This window comes from Camelus dromedarius, chromosome 4 (assembly GCF_036321535.1).
Source record: "Camelus dromedarius isolate mCamDro1 chromosome 4, mCamDro1.pat, whole genome shotgun sequence".
Classification (NCBI taxonomy): domain Eukaryota; kingdom Metazoa; phylum Chordata; class Mammalia; order Artiodactyla; family Camelidae; genus Camelus; species Camelus dromedarius.
In genome coordinates this window covers 53,778,348-53,799,782 of record NC_087439.1, presented here as the reverse complement: position 1 = coordinate 53,799,782, position 21,435 = coordinate 53,778,348, and the positions used below count along the sequence as shown (strand labels likewise).

The 21,435-nt window shown below is 38.1% G+C and overlaps 1 protein-coding gene across 4 annotated transcripts in view; it reads right to left on the bottom strand.

Annotated features, from left to right (window-relative positions):
- The window catches only part of ITGA4 (integrin subunit alpha 4), a 222,109-nt gene that overhangs the window by 160,176 nt on the left and 40,498 nt on the right, over window positions 1-21,435 (bottom strand). For all 4 annotated transcript variants that reach the window (XR_010380637.1, XR_004136757.2, XM_064484950.1 and 1 more), the window contains exon 2: window positions 8,900-8,949. The gene's annotated coding sequence lies outside the window, so the exon portion shown is untranslated. The remainder of the gene's footprint in view (window positions 1-8,899; window positions 8,950-21,435) is intronic.

The window sequence follows — 21,435 nt, the reverse complement described above, 5'->3', positions numbered from 1 at the left end:
CTGATTGGAGATTGTAACTGCAAAAGACAAGGGGAATCTTCAGAATCTGCTTCTTCAGCAAGCATCCCAGATAATCCAAACACTACTCTTAGACACTGTTCTAACAAAACTTTGCACACTATTCAAAGTATCATCACCAAGGATCAATCTCCTCTTCCTTTTGACTCCAGCCGTCCTGGACTCCCTTTGGCTCCTGGAACAAACTCTGATCTATCTTTCCCAGGACTTTTATACAAACAGTTCCCTTTCTAGGAATGACTTTCCCATAGTTCTTGGGCCAACTCCAACTTCTTCAAGTGTAAACATCACCTCCCAAGGGGAATTCCCTGCCTCTGCAGACTAGGTCAGCAGCTCTGGCCATGCACTCCAGCGTGCCCTTGTGCTCTCCTTTTCAAACACGTACGACTCCTGTTCAGTGTCTGCCTCTTCCCACTTACCCTCTCCTCCAAACCATGAGCTCCATGGAAGAAACCATGTTTGCCTTGGTCACCATAACACCCCAATACCTCTCATGGTGCTCAGCAGAGGGGTGCTCAGCATGATTAAATGAGTGAAAAAAGTGAATGAATGTTAATATGCAAATCTCCTCATGAGAGGCAATACTACGTGCAATTCCTCAGTTAGCTGTCATTTAGATCCATTTTTAAGAATAGAGTTTAATAGGGAAGAAGATAGGATATTTATTTTGGGAAAGAAACAGGAGGACTTGAGATTAAAAATAGCTCATTCTTCCATTTGTTCTATAACTGTCTTGAGATAAAATGCTGCTGCCCACGTTGCTCTGGGGCTTAAGATAAAATACTGCTGCCCACGTTGCACTGCTCATTTATGGTCTGCAGATCATTAATTGACAGCTGCTTGTCCTTATCAGCACAAGTTCCTATTGTTAAGAGTTATTAAATACCAACTATATCAGGTGATTAGGACAGGCTCATGGATATTATCCCTTAAGATCTCCGGGTGGAGGGGGAGGAAATATGATCATTAATTACAGATTAGTAACTGAATGGGCCTCTGCTATTAGATTTTGGGGTATTCAATTGTGGCTGTTCGTATGATCTCTCAGAATAACAACAAAATTGAGAAAAATTATTTTCAGTTGATCTTTATTCATGAAGCTATCCAACGTACATTAAGTAAGCCCTTACTGAGTGCTAGGCAAAATGAATAAAATTAAGGCCCTTTACTCAAAAAGTTTTTAAATTGGTTGGTGTTTGTATCAAGTTGTTTTTTTTCTTTTCCTAAAAACACCTGTGTAACAAACAATGACAAACCTCGGTATTATACAACCATAAATGTCTGTTATTTGTCTGCAAATACCTACCCTGGGTCCATTCATGCATCTGAATGTAATCTGGGGGTAAACTGATCCAGGCTGGTTTCAGCTGAGTCAACTCGACTCTGCTTCATGTGTCTCTGGCCCTCATCCTGGGACCAGACATCTAGTCTGGGCCTGAGATTTCAGGGCAACAGCTGAAGCACAAGAGAATAAACCCAATCTCAGAAATGCTTCTTCAAGTCTTTGCTTGTATCACCTTTACTGATATCCCATTGGCCAAAGCCAGCCAGATGCCTGAACTCAGAATCAAGAGACACAGAAAACACTTCACCCCTCGATAGGCAAACTTCAAAACCACATAGCATAGGGTGGAGACACGAGGAGGGGAGGAAGAATCAGGGCCGTTAATGCGATCTACTGTAGCAATAGAAGCAAGGACACAAAAGATCAGGATCCAGTAACAAACTCTGAGGAGTGTCAGGATCAAGCAAATCAAGTTTATTCCTTTATTTTCACACTCTGGTTTTAGTATGACTCCAGTTACTTATTTAAAACCTCAGCAGCAAGACAATAGGTTTGCTTAAACTTTTCTAGCTGGTCAAATTGAAGACCTATCTGAAGGATCAAGGATTCACCATAAACACTTGAATCTAAAGTTTGCTCAACATTAGAAAAACACCAAGTAGCAAGAGTTTTAATAGCATGGGATAACAGCTATGGAGTAAAAGTGCCTTAATGCTATTTGAAAGCTTCTCGATATCAGGATACCACCCGGAAGATGCTCTGAATCATGTTTCCATTCTTCATTAAGATGCTTTGTGTAATTAGTAGAGTTTCTATCAGAATAAACAGTAATTTGGAATTCATCCAAATTAAAAGCCCAAATGAAAAAGAAACATTAGTGGTGAGTAGAATGTTAAAAGAGTCAACCTTCTCTAGGGCAGATATGTCTATGCAAGTCAGTGCAATTTAAATCAAATCTATAGAATCTATGTGGAGTAAAGCAGAATAAGTAGAGAGGAAGTTTGTGGGAGGAGGAACCAGGAATCCAAATAGACATCCAGCCAAAAGGGAAATCCATTTTCAGTTTTCTGAAAACTCTAAAAATCAAACTAAATTCTATATATACCATCATGAAAACTACAATGGCATCTTAAAAAGTAAAACAGCAAGTATATATTAAAAAAAAAGTCACTGTTCATTTTTTGCTACTTAGTATTTTACAGTTCTGATAAAGATGGATGCTACAAAGTAGAAAGTATAACTTCGTAAAATATTACAATACAAGACTATGGATACCATCTTCCATAGGGAAGGTGGTAAAAGCATATCCAATACCACTCACCATGAGTATTCAAGAGAAGGGACTAGGCCACATCATCTGGATTTAATCTGTTACTATGCCACTAGCACCATTTGCTTCAGTGTCCACTGGTGATTTAACAAGGATTTGGCATGTCCATGACATACACAGTCACATTGAATCTAGATAATGATAACTAGTCTGGGACATTCAAAATTTGTTACTTAGAACGTCTAGGGGAGAGTCAACATGACAGTTCTGGCCTACGCCTACTATAGAAGCAAGTAACTGTTGGCTTGAGATAATATAAGCAAGTGTAGGTGTTAAGACCCTATCAGCGCCTACAAAACGGAGAAGATCCTGGTATAGTGGGAAAAGCCATGACCTGCAAAAAATGAATCACTTATGCAAAAATATTAATCTATAGCATTACCTCATACCATATGCAAAACACCTAAAATTATAAAACTTCTAGGTGAAAACACAGGAGAAAATCTTTGTGACCTCAGGTTAATCAGAGATTTCTTAGGAAAATAATAAATCAGACTTCACCAAAATTAAAAACTTCTTCCAAAAGACAGAAGCCAAAGTCTGTCAGCAAAACACATACCTTGTAAAGGAATTGATTCCACATATATAAAGAAAATAAGAGAAATACACTTTTTAAATAACAAGAGTTGAACAGATACTTTACAAAAGAAGAAATAAAGATGGTGAAATAAGCACATATAACTTTCCAACATCATTAGTTACTAGTTAAAAGCACAATGATACACTACTGTACATCCACTATATTAGCTAATATTTACGAAAACCTGAAAGTGCCAAGTTTTGGCAAGGAGGCAGAGCAACTAAAACACCCATACATTGCTAGTGGGAATGCAGAATATTACAGCAACTTTGGAAAACAGTTTATCAGTTTCTGGTAGAACTCAACATACACCTAACAAGTGATCAAGAAATTCCACTTCTAGATGTTTACTCAAAAGAAAAAAAAATCAGTCTATACAAATACCTGTTTGAGAATGCTTATAGAATATTTTTTTAATAATAGCCGGAAACTAGAAAGAATCCAGATATCTGTTAATTGGTAAAGAGATAAACAAATTGTGGTATATCTGTAAAACATAATATTATTCAGCACCTACAAAAACTAGCCCCAGCTGCACCAACACAAAAGGCTACATACTTTAATATTTCATTTATATGAGAATCTTAAAAAGGCAAAACTAAAGAGAACAGATCACATATTGCCACTGGTTGGGAGGGGTGAGGGGACTTGACTACAAAGGGCCATGAGAAAACTTTCTGGTATCATGGAAATGTTCTGTATCTCAGTTGTGGCAGTGGTTATACGACTATTTACATTTGCCAAAATTTATTGGACTATAGAACTAAACAGGAGAATTTTACCCTATGTAAATGATATCTCAATAAAACTGACCTTTAAAAAAGAAGCAAACAAACAACGGTAGCTTAAACCAGGGTCATAAGAGAGGAACTGGAAAGGAGAGAAAGAATGGATGAAAGGCTGACCAAAATGGTGATGCATGAAGCTCCCCAACTCCTGTCCTACCCACGGACATACCCAATGTACAGCAAGACACAGAGCAACTACCTCTGAGAGAAATCCAGAAGCCAGCTGAGCAACTCCTACACATCCTACGAATGAGAAAAATACCCATACTGAAAAGGAAAGAAAAGATTAAGACACCCTCGTACCATGAGCCCCCAACTACAGCACAGTACTGTACAATCCGGAGCAAACTCCCAACCGCCAGCTTCTCCCTGAGGAGCTAAGGGCTTAGACCCCACACTTGGTGGGTTCCCCAGACACCTAGTTCTGAAACCCAGTGAGGATTTCATCATGTGACCGACAAAACTATAGCAAACAAAGGAGCAGTTGTTAACAATTGTGCAAGCCCTCACTATTCTTCCCCAGCCCAGCACAGAGGGAGCAGGGGAAAATCACTCATCTTCCAGGACTTCCCTAAAAGGAGTTCATCTACCTACTCTGAAAGCTGCTACCCGAGGGTCAGGCTTCGAATTTAGCATGCTGTAGGGACTTGCTGCAATCCTCACAGAAACCTGGGGAAGCCAGCCTTGGCTGACACCTCCCTTGCCATCTACTTGCAGCCTGTTCCAAGTCACATCACCCTGGAAGGAGCTTGTACACATGTCTGAGTCCTAACTCTTATGGCTGCTGCCCAAGAGACAGATCCCCAGTTTTCCTGCTTTGGATGGCCAATGAGGTTTCCATACATAAGTCTCACATATGGGGTAAGCTCCTCACCACTGGTCTTGGCAATGATTTGGGGGATATGACACAAAAGCAAAAGCAAAAACAAACAAGTAGGAATATACCAAAATGAAACTTCTGATCATCAAAGTAAACCTCAAACAAAAAGAAAAGTCAATGCATGGAGTGGGAGAAAATATTTGCAAACCACATATCCAATAAGGAGATAATATCTAGAATATACAAGGAACTTATACAACTCAATAACAAAACAAATAAATAAATAAATAAATGACCCAATTTAAAATGTGCAAAGGACCTGAACAGACATTTTCCCAAAGACGACATACAGATAACCAACAGGTACATGAAAAGGTATCCAGCATCATAAATCATCAGGGAAATGCAAATCAAAACCATAGTGAGATATCACCTCACACCTGTTAGGATGGCTATTATAGAAAAAATAAGAGATAACAAATGTTCTGGAGGGTGCAGAGAAAAGGGAATTACTGTAAAGTGTTGGTGGAAATGCAAATTTGTACAGCCACTGGGGGAAACAGTATGGAGGTTCCTCAAGAAATTAAAAAATAGATTTACTACATGATCCAGCAATCCCACTTCTGGGTATATATCCAAAGGAACAAAATCATTATTTCAAAGAGATATCTTTATTCCCATGTTCATTAGAGAATTATTTACAATAGTCAAGGTATGGAAACACCCTAAGTATCCATCAATGGGTAAGTGGATAAAGAAAAAGTGGCATGCATATATATACACACACACACACACACACACACACACACACACACACACACATACATACACAATGGAGTATTAGCCTATAAAAGGAGGAAATCCTTCCATCTGGACAACATGGATGAAGCTAGAGGGCATTATACTTTGTGAAATAAGTCAGAGAGAGAAAGATAAATACTACATGGTATCACTTTATGTGGAATCCAAAAAAACAAAAACAAAACAATTAAACTTTTGAAACAGACAGTAGAAAAGTGGTTGCCAGGTCCCAGGGGATGGAGAAATAGGGAGAGTTGGTAAAAAGATACAAACTCAATTATAAGATGAATAAGGTCTGAGGATGGAATGTGTAGAACTTAAACGTTCTCACCAGAAAGAAAAAAAGTTAAGTATGTGAGGTGATAGATGTGTTAATTAACTAAATGAGAGGAACTTTTTCACAATGTGAAATCATCATGATGTACAGTTTAAATAGCTTACAATTTTATTTGTCAATTATACCACAATAAGACTGGGGGAAAAAACATGGATGACTGGTATGTTTTTGGATGGAGTAAGTGAAATTAACTAAGATAATATTTGTAAAGAATTTAACCCAGTGCCCAACAGATAATATGGACTTAAATCTTGGCTCTCATCATTTTTAGCTTGATTAGGTTAAAGTTTGTATAACAAAGTGGAGTATAAATAACACCAAAAAAACTATCCACAAAGTATTAGGAAAGTTTAGTTTTATCTCTTGGCATTAGCATAGTTTTTGCTTTCTTTTTAACAAAACTTTGTAGGAGAACATATAGAATGTCTATTATTAATTAATGCCTCAGGAGAAATTCACGGAATTTGAGACATCATGCTACATGCTGGGGTATAGTCTAATGGCAAATAAGATGCCATGTCTGCTCTCAATAATGAACTTGTAACACAGCAAGTGAGACTTATGAGTAAATGTGTAATGACAAAAGAAGGGGCACCTACTATAGTAACTGACCAGAAACTAAAGAATACAAGTCAAGAAAAATTTTATTATGAAAACTTTAAGTCCAATTAGGCCCTGGTAGGAAATAACGAATACAGGGCAAAGGGCAGGTAATAGCAGGTTGAGGGAAGATGAAAGAGAAGAACATTTAATGCAAAAAGCAGAGTCTGCTAGAAACCCCAGACACAAACAGTGCCACAATGCACTCCCAGTGTTACCACTGTTCAGGACTGAAGATGGCTGGAGCACAGAGAATTGCAAGGGGTGAGGTTGGAGAGGCAAATAGGGTCCGTGTGAGGCTGGGCCTGGTAAAGCATCCTAAGGATTTTAAACTTTAAGATTATGGGAAATCATTGAAGTAGGCTCCAAACAAGGGATGATTCATTCTGGTTTGTGCTTCAGGAAAACTATATTGATAGCTTCAAAATGGAGGACTGGAGAGAGCTGGGGCCAAATTAACAGAAGGACCTGTAGAGGTGGCACAGCGGGAGTGGAGAAGACTGAAGGATTCAACAAACTCTTGTAAAAGTATGAAATCGGGGGACTGGTTGGGTGGGCATCAAGGCTGAAAGAATGGCAATAATCAAGACTGGTGCCCATATTTCTGACTTAGCCAACTAAAAGGAGGACGATGCCAATGATGAGAGCTAGGAAGTACTGGAGAGGGAGCACGTTGGAAGGGAAGGTGATGAATATATACATATACGTACATATATTTGATCACAATATAAAAGTGCTAGTCATATGATATATCCAGCTTTTTTTCAAAGAAATAATTATTTCTTATATCCTGAGCTGTAATTCTTATAAAGTTAAAAACCTTTAAACTTTTTACTTTATGGATTATTTTCTTCCTAAGTCTATTGGCACATTTTTATTATCAGAAATGGATATACAGAACAAGTTGGCTTTATTCCTTTGATAACTATGTAAATTTAAAAAGCTAAAGATCTAGTCTGTTCTTAGAAACAATAATTAGTACATATATGAAAACTAAAAAAAAGTGCAGTATACTGTTGATATGTATTTACATGCAATATAACGTGTATGTGCAGTCAAACTGTAATAATTCTACATAATAAAACTGGAAGAAAAAAAAGGAACATTGGGAGTAAAAACTGCTTACCACAAAAACGATAGTTAATGACTCATTTTCCTTTTTCCTTTTTGTGCTCAAGAAAAAAATCAGCCACATATCTGAGTTTTAGGTGAAATTAAGTTTACCTTTTTGTCAATTGCACTCTGTCCTCCTTACCTAACTGAACCCATGACTTTGTTTCCTTTCTATGGAGCTTTGCAATTATCTGTTTATATTCAAATTGTTTTCTGTTATCTAGTACCCTGTCCTTCCATCTCGAGGACAGAGATTGTGCTTACTTATTTCAAAGTACCCAAGCATCTTAAAAAATTTTATAAACTATTTGAGTACTTAATTGACATTTGCTAAATGACCAAAGAGTCTGAACCCTTTAGTCCAAATGACTAAGGAATTGGAACTTGCTCATCTAATAATTTAACTTCAAAAGTCACTCCATTTTCTTTATACTTTGCTAAATCCTCTAGGACCAACATATATTATTAGCACAGATGATGAGGTCTTATTCTAAAAATCAATCTTTACTTAATCTGACTGACCCTGTTCCCTTTATTTTCTTTCTAATTATTTAACCTTGGCCCTTTTAAAACTTTATGAGAAAAGATGATTTATCCTTCAAAATGCTTTGTCACCCAGACGTTAGAACACTCAAGCTACAGCTGTGCACAGTGTAAATAAGGGGGTGCCTTTTCTGAGTGATGAGACCACAATACATTTTCCCAGTTGCAAAAGCACCACCAAACACAAACCATAAAAACCAAAATACACCACTTTCCTCAACCGTCATATATCAGTTATAAATAGTTAACATGCTCAGGTGAAGCCACAATAGGATGTTACTGGAACTGCACAAGAATGTTGTAATCAGAACTGAGCTGCGTTTTGGCACTGGCTATAAATGTGACTTGTAGGATAGTTCCAACGGATTAATTTTAGATTCACTACATCTGCGTGCTTTGCTGGTACCTAAAAGATTCTTGTTTTTTTTCTTTTCCTTTTCTTTTTTTTTTAATTTGTGCTATCTGTGCTTTGTGATTTGGGTTCTAGGAAAGAATTTAGTCTATTAATATACACACTATCTGGAAAAAAATCTGTATCCTTTATCTTAAAAAAAAGATATGAAAAGCAAAAGGAAAGACACTGAAACTAAGGGTCACATTCAGCAGTGACTCAAGGTGAACTCACAGCCCAGGAAAGGACTGCAGTAGCAGCCAGAACATCAGTGTCATCCGAGCAAGTCTTACCTGGCAGCAGGGCGGAGTTCTCGACTCATGGAGGAATTCATTACAGTGTTCTGGAAAAAAAACAAAATACATTCTAGAACTTCTACTTACCAGTGTTTGTTTTAGAGGGGTAAGGTAGTCTAAGACTTAAAAACCTCTGTGTAAAATTTGTTATAAAATGTCAAAGAACACCTGCTTGTTTGGAAGCATCTCTTTTCAGCGTCTCTTATATCAGTTTTCTCTTATAACTTATATGCCTCTGAATAGAGAAGACATCAAGCATCACTTGACTTTATTATAGCAACTAGGAACATGGTCAACTGGTATGTGTGCTTCTCCCCTAGAGAATGTACACGCGTAAAGACCCCTTAGCCAAACTTAACTCATGCCTTGAATCTCAAATGATCCAAAATTTGGTCATATTCCAAGGCCTACAGATCTTCTTTTGTAAAAATCAAGTGGCCTCCAAACATTCTGTATATTGGACTTTGTTATAAAATGGGATGTGTTGTCCACTAATAATTTTTCTGTATTTGAGAGATGATATGTTTCAAACACATGATTTAGAAGAGCTGGCCAACAATTGACTCAGGAGTAAATTCCTTGCCCTTCAGATTTAGCAGGTGCAGGTGGACTCTGAAATGGGCCTGCCTATCTTCTCCTCAGTGGCAACACTCCCATCAAGAGTAAGAAGGGCCATGGAGATGTGCTCCTTTGTGAGATAACCTGGGTGTTTACCTACCTCTGGTTTGGGTCTGTATGTAATAAGGAACCTATAGCAATTATTTTCCCATATCATCAATTATCCTCTGATTAAAAAAAATTCAAGTTTGTGAAAACATGAAGTTTTAAAATGGTTCTGTGCCCAGGAAAATGAACTCTTTGGTATTTAAGTGAGCACAAAATAGAAACTCTTACCTGGTGAGTCTAGGGAATATTGGCTTAACAATGTACCATGTGGAATAAAATAATTATTTAGTCGTGATATCTAAATATGTTGGAGAGCTAATGCAGAAAGAATGAATTTCTGGATAGGTTGTTGTAAGAATACACAAAACAAGAAAGAGTTTTTTTTAAAGGATAAAATAAAAGCCACAAGTCAGAGCAGCTGTGTAATCTGAGGGACTCCACTGTTACTTTGTGTCAACACCAGTTCAGCAGCTCTTTACGGCACAAAGAGCCTCTACCTGTGACTGTGGCTAAGTGCTGACATAGAAGCCTATACAGAAGTGACAGCAAAGAAAAAACGATTAAGACAAACATCTCAGCACATAAAGGGTGATAAAACACCAGATCTCATAAAACTTAGCCACTCTTTCCCAAGAGATTTGGAGAGTACGTTTAATTGTTTTTCCACTTTAACTGGGTTCAGTCATTTTATATATTTGAAACTCTTTGTTCAATTAAAATCATATGCAAAACATAATATCTGAAACAAGTAAAAATGAAACATCTTAGATTAGGGGTGAGAGGTAGGACTGGCGACCAAAATCCCACCCCCTCACAGCTTTTTAATCCTTCTTTCTTTAGGTGCTAGCTCCCCAGGGAAGTTCTGAGGAATCTCTATGGCTCTGAGGAGCCATATGACTGAAACATTTAAAAAGAACGTTAGGTACTTCCATTACATAGATTGGAAATATTTTCTGTTCAAACTAGACCTACTGTTTGTTGACTCCCAGACGACAAAAAGACAAAATTTGACAAATGTCAACATGTAGTCAACATAGCAGATGCAACAAATTTGCTTATCATGACCACTCTCTTCCTTCACCCTCCTAAAGTCATGGTAAATCATCATCATCATCCACAAAGACAAAAAGCAAAACAAACAAACAAAAAACACAAAGTACAGCTAATGCCAACAGATGTTAAGAAGATACAAAGTTGAAATCTGTAGGTCCCAGGAAAGTGATGTGGTTCATGCCATAAAGTCCCAGAAAGGCTAGGGGACTGGAGGCACCAAGTACTGAAGATGGGAATAAAAGGGGGGCTACAAACAAGAGGGTTATTTGAGCTAAGCAACTATCCCTCAACTAGCTTTCCAAGAAATAGAAGGTTTAATCTCTAGTAATCTCTTGGGAGGCCTCAGACTCAAAGATACCTTCTTGTAAAAGGAGGTTAAAAGAAATTTTCTTTTAGCCCTCTTTCTCTATTTAGCTTTCAGAACACTGGAAATGAGTGACTCCACACAGGTCAGATGCAAAAGAAAACGCTATGAAAATGGCTCTGTCTTGCTCCCAGGGAGTAGCCAGTCTGGAACACACAGGGACCAGAGGGCTACCAGAAAGGCTTCTCCAGGAATGACACTTCTTCCCCTTCTTAGCTTTACAGTACTTTAAAGAATTGTGTGTATGTGTTAGTATGATTAAAAAAAACAAACTGTATTAAAAATAAACACATTGCTTTGATTACCATTCAAGTGGACAGAAACAGAAACACAGCTTGAGAAAAGTAGATTTCTAAACATCATTTCTCCTTGTTCTTTGAAAAAATAGTTACCTTCTCAACTGTGCCTTGACTAGATGAATAAAAAAAATTCTGTGTTTTCAATGACTACTTTGGGAAGAGAGAAGTGATATGAAATATTAGAAGGAAAGTTAGGACTAGCAATATATACTGCTATTGCAATGGATAATTTACCCACAGATAATCCAGATCATCTTTAACCATTCAAACATAATTCCTCCTTTGATTATGTATTGATTGCCCAAATTGAATTTCTGGACACATTACACCATTCTGGAGTATTAATGTTAAAAAAAAAAAAAAAAGGACAAGAAAAGAAAGAAAACCAAATTATTTTCCTTCACACACTTCATAAATGGAATTTGCCCTCTTTAAAAATCTAGAGTAGTTACTTACTTTCTGGCAAAACCATCTGTAAAGACTTCCAGCTGGAAATGTATTTTGCATGATAACAGGTTGAAGTCATGAATCACTTGGTAACTCATTAGAGTGACTAGCATCAAAGGGTCCCTTAGGAATTCGGGGGAAAGGTAGTTAAGCAATTAATGAAGTTATTTAAAATCCTGATATGGTTGAGCCTGCTTTGAAGACTGCTAGGGATTAGTATTTATTTAATAGATTGTCAGATACCATGCCAAAAAAGAAATGTGACAGAAGTCATCCTAGTCTAAATGTAAAAAAGGTAGCCCATTTGAAGCATATTTTATTGTGGTAGTTGACACCATTATAGTCTGTACCATTACATCACCATACAAAACCCATTATTCTCAAGCTGAAATTAACATTGCTGTTGTTTTCGATTAGAAGAATTGGCTCTAAATCCAGCCATTCTCTGCAGTGATTTATATTTTAGTAGCTGCCATCTTGCACCAGGAGGGAACATGTCAGAGTATAACCGTTCTCTGATGAGACATAAGGTATTAAAATTGATATGAAGTGACGAAATGGGAGAATAGCAATGTAGGGGTAAGTCTTCACCTGAGAACGGTCTTTGTTATGGCTTCAGTCCTGAGGCTCTCTACAAATCTCTATATATGACTCAGAACCTAGCTCTTCCCATGGAAATGTAAAGGATGTGAGCCTGGCATTGCATAATTAGCTCTCATCTCTTGCATAAGGTACTGAAAATGTATTAAGTGCTAGAAAGATCTCATTTGTAAGCATATATGATGGCTGAGTTAATTGACAGAATGAAAGGTCCTAAAGACATTTTAGGAATCTCCTTAATTGAATCAAGATTTATTTTCATATGTGATAGCCCCACTTACTTTCATCACTACTCTATTTTAAAGAACAATGTAATTAGTGACTTTACCTTAAAGTCCAGAACTACGATCTCAGAAATACTCTTAATTTGAGACCACATTATTTAATTTTTAAACTATCTTTATACCTGAAAACACTCAGCGGCCTCTGAAATCTCTATTTTGGATCTCTTGCTCGCCCATAAAGCACTCTGAAATAGGGCCACCATTAGGAGATAATATTATATGACTTTAAACTTTGGAGGACAAGGACTGTTTCTTCTTCATTTTCATAACCTTGGCACAATGTCAGATGCCTGAATTAACGAATAAAGTTCTGTAAGTGTTAAAGTTTAAGGTAGCATTATTAGTATTAATATACACATATTAAATACCAATACATGAAGCTTGTTGGATTTGATTCCTATCTCTGGGTCTTGAGGAAAATGTCTTGTAGGGCTTGGACCTTCCCCACACACTACCAGGATGCCTATTTACTTGGAGTGCTCATCTTTACTCTCAAGAACTGATGACTCTCTTGTCTAGTCTCAAACAGAATGGTGTTACTACCAAGGATGGTAACTGTCTCTGTTGTACTACCTATGGCTTAAGAAGTTTAAGCATTTGTTCCATGCAAAAGAAATTTTAAAAAATAATAAAAAAATAAAATCATCATATAAATTTTAGGGTTATTTGTTCTAGTTCTGTGAAAAATGTCCTGCGTAATTTGACAGGGATCACATTAAATCTGCAGACCGCTTTGAGTAGTATGGCCATTTTAACAATTTTAATTCTTCCAATACTACAGAGCTACAGTAATCAAAACAGCATGGTATTGTTACAAAAATAGACATATGGATCCATGGAACAGAATAGAGAGCCCAGAAATAAACCCACAGACTTTTGGTCAATTACTCTTTGACAAAGGAGGCAAACAGATACAATGAAATAAAGACAGTCTCTTCAGCAAGTGGTGTTACGAAAACTGGACAGCTGCATGTATCAATAAAGTTAGAACACTCCCTCACACTGGACATAAAAATAAACTCAAAACAGTTTAAAGACTTAAACATAAGACTTAGAAGAAAACATAACCAATCATTCTCACATTCTCTGACATAAATCTTAGCAATGTTCTCTTAGGGCAGTCTACCCGCACAATAGAATAAAAGCAAAAATAAACAAATGGGACCTAATTAAACTTACAAGCTTTTGTACAGCAAAAAAAAAAAATAATAATAAATAAACAAAACAAAAAGACAACCTACAGAATGAGAGAAAGTATTTGCAAAAGATGAGACTGACAAGGGCTTAATTTCCAGACTATATAAACAGCTCATACAACTTAAAAAAAAAATAAATGACCCAATCCAAAAATGTGCAAAAGACCTAAACAAGCAATTGTCCAATGAAGACATACAAATGGCCAACAGGCACATGAAAAGATGCTCAATATCGCTAATTATCGGAGAAATGCAAATCAAAACTACAATGAGGTATCATCTCACACCAGTCAGAATGGCCATCATCCAAAAGTTCACAAATAACAAATGCTGGAGAGGGTGTGGAGAAAAGGGAACCCTCCTTCACTGTTGGTGGGAATGTAGCTTGTTGCATCCATTATGGAAAACAGGATGGAGATTCCTCAAAAGACTAAAAATAGACTTATATGATCCAGCAGTCCCACTCCTGGGCATACATCCAGAGGGAACCTTAATTCAAAAAGATACATGCACTCTAATGTTCAAAGAAGCACAATTTACAATAGCCAAGACATGGAAACAACCTAACTGTCCATTAACAGATGACTGGATAAAGAAGTTGTGGTATATTTATACAATGGAATACCACTCAGCCATAAAAGAGAGTAAAATAATGCCATTTGCAGCAACATGTGTGTACCTGGAGATATTGTCATTCTAAGTAAAGAAATCCAGGAAGAAAAAGAAAAATACCATTTATCACTTATATATGGAATCTAAAAAAAAAAAAAGACAAATGAACTTATTTACAAAATAGACACAGACTCACAGACACAGAAAACAGACTTATGTTTACCGGAGGGGAAGGAGGCGGGAAAGGATAAATTGGGAGTTCAAGATTTGCAGATACTAACCACTATATATAAAATAGATAAACAAGTTCATATTGTATAGCACAGGACCTATATTCAATATCTTGTTTTAACCTACAATGAAAAAGAATATAAAAACAAATATATGCATGTATATGTATGACTGAACTATTATACTGAACCTCAGAAACTGACACAGCATTGTAAACTGACTATACTTCAATTAAAAAAAAAAATCATCAGCTTCTAACTTAGCAACAATGGTGCAGTGGTAGCCATGGTGAAGTGGAATAGTAAGGGTGGAGATGGCAGAGTAGAAGACTGCTCATCAAAGGCATTATTCAAATGATTAAGAAGAGAGTTATACATAAAAACAAAACTTGCAGATACAAACAACTACATATAAAACAGATAAACAGCAAGGCCCTACTGTATAGCACAGGGAACTATATTCAACACCTTGTAACAGCCTATAATAAGAAAGAATACAAAAAGGAAAATGTATGTATGTATAACTGAATCACAGAAATTAACACAACATTGTAAACTGACTATACATCAATAAAAATAAAAAATTAAAAAAGAAACTTTTGGAAACAGCAGCTAAGCCTATCAGTAAACCAGCCTGAATGTCTACATTATAAAAAAGGTCAGTATCTTGAAGTGCATGGTCAATGCCCTGTGGAATGTCATATACAGTAAGTAAGGCACGCCAGATAAGTGGTGAGTCAAATAAGACATGTGAACAACGGGTTTTAGTCAGTATGACTTAATCAAAGCATTTCACGTCATAGCATCCATTTACAGCTCGGCATCTAGGAATAATCCATTGCCCAAATGACAAAGTAATGTCACCATTATTATTGTAAATGAAGTCGGCAAACCTATTAGGCTAATCCCACGGTAATCTTTTTTCTCACACGTTAACATTAAAATCACTGTGAAAATGTGGGTATGTCTGTGAATCTTGTCCTCTTTACCCTGCTTCTTACCCTCTCCTTCCCAACCTCCCATTTAACAACAGATAAACCAAGAACCTCGTGTTATTGTCCTTGGAAGGTCAAGTTATTTTGTGTTTGGGTAAAGGTCACTGTGTAAAAGAGTAAGAGTATTACTGTACTCAACAGAGAAGTTTTGAGTAGGATTTTCAGCAAGCAACAATTCAGAGACCCTCTTCATCTGTCTGGAGGCTTGGTACTTCTCATCAATGACTCTACAAATCAGAATTAGGAAACATCTGAACCTTTCTCCCATGCATCTGAATGCCTATGTCACTTGTAGGTGTATTTTCCTCTTCTCCATGGTTATTCCTCCCCTGATCATAACAGCAGCTACCAGCTGAATAACTGAGTCTATTCTCAATACCACCCGACATGATTTCCCCATTCTCATTCTCTGTATCTAGTTTCCCCATCCAATATGAATGCTTCCATAGAACAACCACATAAGCTTGGGATTTTATCTTTTTGATTCCTTGGCTCGTCTGACATTTCTAATCACAGTTTCTAAGCTATTCTCAAGCGTCCGTTCTCTCTTTCCTCCTGTGATTATAATACTTTTCTAAAGGGCATCCTGGATTCTAATCTTCTGCCTGCTCCCAACCCTCTCTATGTGCTCTCAGTATAATCTTTTAAAAATTACCCTCCTGGTTATTTTACTTTTTGCACACCGTACCAGACACAACGCATGATGCTGTTTACCATGCCAGCTACACAGAAGGACTGCATTTTGCAGCCACTAGATTGGAACCACGTGACTGTACTCTGGCACACAGGAACACAGACTGACACAAAGCATAACATCCAGTGATGGCACAGGAGAGCCACTCTGCCTCTGTCATCTCTCTCTTTCCAGTCCTTGTTGATCTGGGAAGCTGTGTCGTCAGGTCGAGGGAGCCTGGTACCCAAATGATTAGAGAAGAAAGACATGACCACCTCACAGCAGACTTTTCATGAGCAAGAAATAAACGCTCTTGTACTCAGTCACTGACTTTTCTGGATTGTCCTGTTACAGAATTTGGGTTACTTACCTAATATTCTCTGAAATTTTCACTTTATTTCCAGAAAACCACCTGGTACTCTGACGTTTAAGGTTCTTGATTTGCTTCTAACCAAAGCAAGTGCCGATTAGGTACCTAACCAAGGCCCTGAGTTTAGTACTTTACATACAACATCTCATTCACCTTTATAACAATCTAATAAAGGAAACTGAGGTTCCAAGAAGTTAAATAATTCATTCCAGCTCACACAGCTAACAAAATGGGTAGGAATAACAGCAAAACCCACACTCTTTAACCACACCTAACTCTTCTATCTCTTTTGCAAGTTTCTCTCTTGGAGATGTTTCAAAAACTTGCCCTATAGTCCAATACACCTGAGATGGCCCCACGCCTTATCTTTCCTCAGCTGTGGGTCTAGTTAGAAATAGAGCCTTGGTTGCCTAGGGGGGCTGACAAGCACTGAAGAAGGTCTCCCCGGTTAGAGGGGCAGCCTGTGAGTCACACCCATGAGGGAATGCAGAGGACCCAGGAAGAGAGGCAGGTGGGTGTGCCCGTGCTCTGCTGGGCAGGAGGTTTGGTGCCACCGTTCTAGGGCCGCAGCAGGTCTAGCGGCAACAGTGCTTGCTGCTCTGTTAAGGACATTGTGAGCCCACACACATGAAGGGGACTTGAGAAGTTACGCAGCTCTGTGCAAACATGCCATAGGGCTGTGGATTTACTTTCTCCCGAAGCCTGGGAGTGACATCACTGGGCCACCAAGGCAACAAATGTTGGGAGCTTCCCACCCGGACGTTCAAACTCATCTGTAATGTTTCCATTGATAGCCGGCAAAGCTCTACTGAGAGCTGTAATAATCCCAGGGGCTGTGCGAGCCATTCCGAAGAACAAGTGCTGGGAAATGGTAGAAACAGAGCAGAAGAGAAAGCTCATCGACAGTCCTGGGCAGACCAAGCTTCTCGAGCAGAAACAGGCTTCCTGTTCAAAGGCTCATATTAGGTTAAAACATCCTATTTTATTTAAACAGAAAGACCAGATAGAAGATTTTCTGTGTGTTACTCGGCATAAGGACATGCAAACTTTCCTCATGTGACATTCTTGTAACTTGGAAAAATTAGTAACTCCCACCATGCAGCCCTTGTAGGATCATGTGCTAATGAAGAAGATGCTCTAATAATTAGGCCTCGAGCCCACTGAATGTAACACCTTCCAATTAGCACTCCCCAGCATGAATACTGCCATTATCATTAAAGAACAAAGACAAAAATGGGTATCAATCCACATAATAGAAAATAATTGATGAAGTTGGAGGGCGTGATTATTTGTGATTACTTTACAGTCATGCACAGAAAGTAGGAGAACCACAGCTAGTGGTTAATCTCTGGCTACCTCTTTGAAGATAATGAAATTGGCTTCCTACTGATGATTATTCATTAACAATTAATTCTTTCTCAGTGATCTGCCTCATTTTCAGCTTCTCACTACAAACATGCAATGGAATAATTACAAGTGGAAATGAAAAAGCAATTAGTGGCAGATAATGCCAACATCTGATTAAAAAACAGTAGAACAGATTAGCAGTTCCGTAACTGCAAGTCTGTTGCCTTCAGTAGGGAGGTGTAAGCCACCCAGTTACACTGCGCTCCAAGCTGTGCTTTCTCTTTATTGCCTCCCCTCCATCATGGTCTGCCACATTAAATGCTCTCTTTTATTCTAGGGGGCATTGGCTTGTAAATACTTTCTACAGATTAAGTAGCATTGGAGATGATTTGTGATTCTACATGCTGAAATTCTCAAAGGCGATGTCTCAGAGTGTGATAGCTAAAATCTCTATTTCTATACTTTCCTTTGGAGATCACAGAAAATTATCAACATACATTTCTTTACTTTTGTTTCAGCTTAACCTTTGTTTGGTTAAGCATCTTCAGAAGAAAAGTATGTCACTAAATAAACATGAGCACCTTCTTTAAGCAGTTTGGCTCTTCTCCTACCTGCTTCCATGGTTACTTTGGTCTTGCAGGTTGGTTTCTCACCTTGCTTCATGTGGGACACAAACTGATTGTGCGTTTTTACTTAACACTTATCAAGGGTTAAGATAGTTCTGGCTGCCATATAAATAATCCCTCAGTAAAAGGCTGATAATTTCACTGTTCTCAGCAATCCAGCTGGTGTGTCAGCACTTCACATGCTGTAGAACTGCACAGAGAGTGTCAAAACCATCAGCTCAGAAGGCAAAAACACAATTCTCTTTTAAATAATTTGGCAGGTGTGTTGATACAAAGCCCCAGTAAGATCTTGCCATGGAACCTGACATGGTAGGAGTGCAGATCAGAGCTGTTTTAGGAAAATGGCGACTGGAAAAAAATGGTGTACTTAACTATAAAATGATTTAGTTCTATATTATTTTACCAGATCCATAAAGATCAAAATAATAAAGAAGATATGAAACGGAAATAAAGCAAGTTTTGATGAGCTGGTATTTAGCTGATATATACAAGTACAGTGTTCCTTATGATCAGTTAAATATCTGTTCAGATTGGTCATTTCTTGTTCAGTATGGCTGCTGAAGATTTTTAATATCATCCTAGAATATAATAAAATATTATTAAGCATCTTGTATGTACCCTGAACCGTGTAGGGACATTGATATTGATTAGACCTGGTATCCTCACCCTCCACCAGCTCAAGATCTACTGGCAGAGAAAGACATGTAAAGAAATAATAAGAATAAAATGTGATGATTGCTATATTGGGGGCATTTACATGGTACAAGAGGGAGCCTGACAGGGTGTAAGCAGGAGCAATAGTGACTGCAAAGACTTCACAAGCAGATGATGCTTGAATTAAGTCTTGGAAGGTGTTGTGCTTGCAAGGAACAACAGAGCAAAGCGCATTACAAGATGTAGGGAACATCTGAATCAAGGCACAGAGGTAGGAAACAGCCTGGCATGTCTGGAGAATGGCTGGTGATTATGTACAGCGGGTGTCAGGACGAGACCTGTAAAGAGAGAAGCTAGAAAGCTGGATGGTTTGTTCATGGAAGCCTTATATGCTATGTTCATGAATTCACCTTTATGAAGTGAAAACCTTGTTTCCTCAGGCAGGTATCTATTAAGATAAAATTTTTGTATTTCCATAGAATTCAAAATTCACAAATTCCATTCATTAATCTTACAAAGGTCTCTATAAAGCCTAAGTATCTTGACTTGAAATGTGATTGTAAATTTCCTAGAATAGTAACATAAATTGATTCATAAAGACAATAATACCCTGGTACTCTCTCTTTAGTATCTTTATTCTGGAAAACTAATTCTTTCACATCAATAGAAAAATCTCAGAAAAGCAGGAATGAGGACTATTATATCTTTTATACATTAATCACATTCTTTGGTTTTGTAGAATGCAAAGTCTAACAAGGTCTCACTTACTAGCTATGTGATCTTAAAGGAAGTTAACGTCTATATGCCTCAGTTTTCTCACAAACTGGACTTATCTATTAAGGAGCTTAACTTAGTACCTAACACTGGAGAACAGGATTAATGAACCACAGACCTTCATCTGTCTATGAAGTCTCTCCAAGATTAATATGTCACAAACCTTCCTTTAGGAAGCATGGTTAAATACAGCAAAGACAGAACCAAATAGAATGAAACATCAATATTCTTCTTAAGAGAATGATGGATTGTGGGTGAAAGTAAAGAAACACTTTTAGCAAACTCTACTAGGTACTCACTGGGATATCTAGATTTGGAGGTACAGATGAAAAATGTTGCCTGCCCTATCAGTAAACAAAGGATGTTGCAGCCATCAAGCCATCAGCCCCTGCAGCTGCCCCCAACTTTGCACACTGAGGGGATTCAGGATGGAGAAGAGCAGGATACTGGCCCTAGACAGGTAAGGTGCATATCAAAGGAATGACTTCAATGAACCCAGACTTGTGCAACTTCCCATACATAGAAAAGCGCTGAAATCATTAACTTGAGATGTCTGGTTTTCTTTAATTAACAGTAATCTTTTGATGTTCTGACTACCTTGCAAAAACACCTGTATATCCTGGCTCCTCCCTAACCTCTTTAGAGCAGTCTCTCTGAGCAATCTGAGAGGCTGTCTTCCAGGCTTCAGTCTTCAGTTTTACCCATCAAACAAAGCGCAATTCTCAACTTTTAGGTTGTGCCTATCTTTTCAGTTGATAGAGGGGTGAGAGCTGAGGTGAAGCCAGGCCACGGGAGAGACGGGGACCAGCAACCTTGAGGGACTTTTCTCTGCGATGTGGATCAACAACATTCTTAGACTCGCCATCGGAGCTGGGAGGAGAGAGGTGCAAGACCTCACCAGACTCAAAGTCGAGGTTGTCATGACTTTTCCTGACTTGGAATCTCAGTACCGTGAAGGGTCCAGTTGATACTAGGCAGCTCTTTATGAACTGTGAGGAAGCCCCTAACCAGAAGAAGCAGGACTCAAGAGTGACATAGGCTCTGAAAGAAAGGCTGAGCCAACCCTACCAGAAAGTACACGCTCTCGTCACAAACCAGTACTAATCTGAGGTGGCTGCCACACATACATACAAAAAGGAGCTCAATGTTTTGTTTTGTTTTGTTGTTTTGATCAATTTTCTTTGCTCAGCACTTGCACCTCTTCTAATCTTTAATCTACACTGATCCCTCAGTTGGCTGTAAGGCTCATCTCTATGTTGATGACGTCCACGTTCGTATCTGCAGTTCCGATCTCTGCTCTGAACTTGCTTTGTGAATCCCACTGCTCACTCAGCACCTTCATC